We start from the raw sequence: 4,262 nt of genomic DNA, 5'->3' as shown, positions 1-4,262 counted from the left end.
GTTACAATCTCTCTCAAATTTGATTCTCTGATTCAATCTCTGTAAAGTGTTGATTTGTGGATTGTGATGCTGATCCAAGGGCCTTCGAGGCTTGATCTTGGATGAACGGTTGGAAGTTTCTTCAAGGGGCCCTTTGGGCTTGATCTTGAAGGTTGATAGATGAACGGATCTTCAAGGGCTTTTGGGCTTGATCTTAAAGAACTGTTGATGAACGGATCTTCAAGGGCCTTTGGGGATTAATCTTAATGAACAGTTGATGGATGGATCTTCAAGGGCTTTTAGGCTTGATCTTGAAGAACGGTTGTATGTGTGGATTTGTTGATGTTGTTGATCCAAAAGGTCGTTGGGGCTTGATCTTAGGATGAATGGATGATGAACAATGAACACTTTCTTCAAGGGCCGTCGGGGCTTAATCCTGAATTGGTGGAAGTTCCTTCAAAGGGCCGTTGGGGCTTGATCTTGAAGGTTGAGTTGACGAAGAACGAAGAGAGCTTTTCTTGATTCTTCGAGATTTGCTTGGGAGCTTTGGAGTTTCAAAGCTTCAAGGTTTTGGTGTGAGGTGAATTGGTTATGAATTGATCTCCCAAAATGAATGCCTTGGCTTCCTATTTATAGAATTCCAAAACCTGATTTTGGATTTAAATAATCAGATGAAATAAATCATTTCTGCCAAGTGTTGACACGTGTCATGTTTGATGACTTTTCTGATGATTCTTGATTTTTCGTTGAGTCACCTGCTATGTGTAAAATTTATGTGACACGTGAACATTAAAATTTTAATTATTGATCAACATTTATTTCATCGAAATTTCGATGTCTACAAATGCCCCCACTTCAAGGCACGCCGTATACATGTGTTTGTCATGTGTAGAAGATGCGTTTTGAAGTCCCTTAATGTAGATATCGATCCAATGACCGTTAAGGCTTGATCTTGAATTGGGCTGGAGATTTCTTCAAGGGCCGTTGAGGCTTGATCTTGAATTGGGCTAGAGATTTCTTCAAGGGCTGTTGAGGCTTAATCTTGAATTAGGCTGGAGATTTCTTCAAGGGTCGTTGAGGCTTGTTCTTGAACTTTGTTTGAAATTTCTTCAAGGGCTGTTGAGGCTTGTTCTTGAACTTTGTTTGAAATTTCTTCAAGGGCCGTCAAGGCTTGATCTTGAAGGTTGAAATTGGACCACAAGGAGCTTCACGTGGTAGATGATCTTTGACTTTGATAGTGGATGAATCAGCGCGTATTTTGTTGCGCTTGTTGACTTTCCACAGCTTTGATCTTGAACTGGGTTGGAGGATTTTCTGGATTCCTCCAATTGTTTACTTTCCACAGCTTATTCTTGAACTGGGTTGGAGGATTTTCTGGTTTCCTCCAATTGTTGACTTTCCACAGCTTATTTTTGAACTGGGTTAGAGGACCTTTTGGCTTCCTCCGATTGTTGACTTTCCACAGCTTATTCTTGAACTAGATTTGATTTAAGGGTGATGGACACTTGATCTTGAATCGGACTTGTGATTTCCTCAAGGGCCATCGAGGCTTGATCTTGAATTTGGCTGGAAGTTTCTTCAAGGGCCGTTGAGGCTTGATCTTGAAGGTTGATTCGAACATATGGCAAGCAGGCACGAAGTGAAGGTGATGGCCTGTTTCTTTGTTCAATCTTTCTAATTCACACCTAAGCAGTTTGGTCAACGGTATGATCTTCAAGAGTAGTGGGCGCTTCTTCCAGTTTGTGACTTGATCTTTAAGGATTTGATCCAAGGGTGGTGAATTGGCATGTGTAGCTCACAACGCCTAGCGAGTCAACCGAAGAATTTGATGATCAAAACAAGTCCATCAAACCCAAAGTGATTGCAACCCTGATGAGATGAGATACTTTTGATTTTGAAGAAGTAGCGGATGAATCGGCACGTGCTTGTTGTGCTTGTCTCCACATACTTCAATGTATCATTTTCCCTTACCTTATCTGTTCTTCGAGTAGATGTGGTATCTTCTCTAGAAGCATAAGATGTTGAAACAATGGATACTTCGAGAGCAGTGCTAGGTAAGCAATCGGGGAAGGGTTCTAAGTAGTCGGTTCCTGACTGGGAGTTTGAGTGGAGGTTCTGACATATTGCTTTCTTTATCCTTGTCTGTGCAGGTAAGAACAAGGACAAAGAAAATGATAGGGAGATTGCATGATATGAGATACTTTTGCTTTGGTGTCATTTATTTGCAGAGGTATTCCCGGAGATGAAGAAAACTGAGTATTTCAAGAGGCTCTGCTGGGAGTGCACTCTCAGAAATGAGGAAGGGTTCGACATTTTTGCAGGTTGCCTTGCTATAGAGGATGAAGGTCATCATATATAGGAATTTCCCAACAGCCAGTAGTGGTACTGTTTCTTTACTCTTGTCGGCAACCGTTGGGTAATTGAAACAGTAAGATTCACGCGTTTTTGACTTTGTCAGAAATCTTTAACAAAGTTGCATGTGCTTTCAGCAAACTTGAGGTTGCGTGTGAAGGGTGATGACAAGTATGGAAAAGTTGATCTTTTGAAATTTGGAGATCGGCGCGTGGTTTCTGAGCAGGTCCGGCTTTTGAGAAAGGATCGCCCCTTCAATTTCTGAGCAAGCGCCCTTTCGATTTTTGAACTGGTGGCCTTGTTGCCTCTTCGATCTCTGAACAAATGGCCCGACTTTTGAAATTCGGGGAGATGTGCCTCTTTGGTTTCTGACGACCACATTGCCTCTTCGATTTCTGAACAAGCCATGTTGCCTCTTCTTTTTATAGAGGCATAAATCGTGTTCAAAAACACACTTATAGAGTTGCTACCTGTTAGGAATTTCCCTCATTTGTATTTCTAAGAATTCGACTTACACGACCTCTTCTTCTTTCATCATCTTTTTTGCAAATGGCTTGCCCATCTGATCGTCGGCTTGATTTGAATGTTGGGGAAAATGTTGATAAGTCTTCTCCAGACAACATATGGCACCCATCCTTCTTATCCGCCACCGGTCCTCTTACAGTTGGGGACTCTGTGATGAAGAACGACATAACCGCTACGGTGGTAGCTAGAAATCTTCTCACACCCAAGGACAACAAGATCTTTTCCAAGCGGTCTGATGAGCTGGCTGTTCAGGACTCTCTGGCTTTTAGTGTTCAGTGTGCAGCCTCCGTATCAAATATGGGCTAACGCCTTCTTACTTGAACTCGTCAAGTTGAGTCACTGATGGCTGAGGTGGCGAGCCTTAAGAAAGAGATTAGAAGGCTTAAGCGTGAAAGCAGAGAGTTGCACATGCTTGCCAATAGTTACTCAACGAGCATGAAGAGAAAGCTCGACCAGCTGCAGGAATCTGAAGGTCGGATTCAGAGTGACCATCAGATGTTTGTGGCTTTACTCCAGAGGCACCTATTGCCTTCGTCCTCTAAAGTTTTACCGAGTGTTGAGGCTCCAAACAGTTAACCTCCGGTGCCTTTTCTTCCTGGAACTTCGCCGAGTGGTGAGGCCTTCAAACAGTCAACCTCCGGCGCCTTTTCTTCCTAGAGCTCCGCCGAGTGGTGAGACTTCACACGTGCAACCTTCGTGAAGGCTCCCTCCTGTTTGCTTTTTTTTTTTTTTTGTCTCATGTAAAATGTACATTTATGTAAATTTTTTAGAGAAATCAATAAATGAGGCTTTTTTCATTCTCTATATATATATAATTTTTTTTTTCACATGGTGCTAATCACCATTCATATATATATATATATATATATATATATATATATATATATATATATATTCTTTTTTTTTCTTGCACATGGTGCTAGATGCACCATCATTCATTTTTTTTTCTTTGCTTTTGGTGGTGCTGATCCACCAAGATTCCACCATTTCTTTTTATATCATTTCTTCTTCTTTCCAGACTGATTTGTCCCCTTTCTTTTATATATATATATATATATATATATATATATTCCCCACATGGTGCAGGGAGGAAATGCAGAGGAGCTTGGAGCAGCAGGGGGCAAGAGACGGAGAAGGTCTTTAGGTTTAAGTTGACAAACTTTGGTTTTGTCAATCATATTCAAAGGCAGCAGTCATGGCGGAGAGCTGGAGCTTGCGTCGAGCTTCATGACCGGCTAGTCGTTTGACGACAGTCACTAAGGTTGTTGGCAGCGGCGAAGAGCTGCAGCTTGTGTCGTTGGTGCCTTTTGTTGCTGTTGTCGCTGTTTCTGAAGAGAGATATTGGAGAGGAAACACATGTGACCAGGGAGGAAAATGACTTGCTTGCTGCCTGTAACAGATCTAGA

Source organism: Malus sylvestris, chromosome 14 (assembly GCF_916048215.2).
Source record: "Malus sylvestris chromosome 14, drMalSylv7.2, whole genome shotgun sequence".
NCBI classification, from domain to species: domain Eukaryota; kingdom Viridiplantae; phylum Streptophyta; class Magnoliopsida; order Rosales; family Rosaceae; genus Malus; species Malus sylvestris.
Note: the sequence above shows the minus strand (reverse complement) of the source record.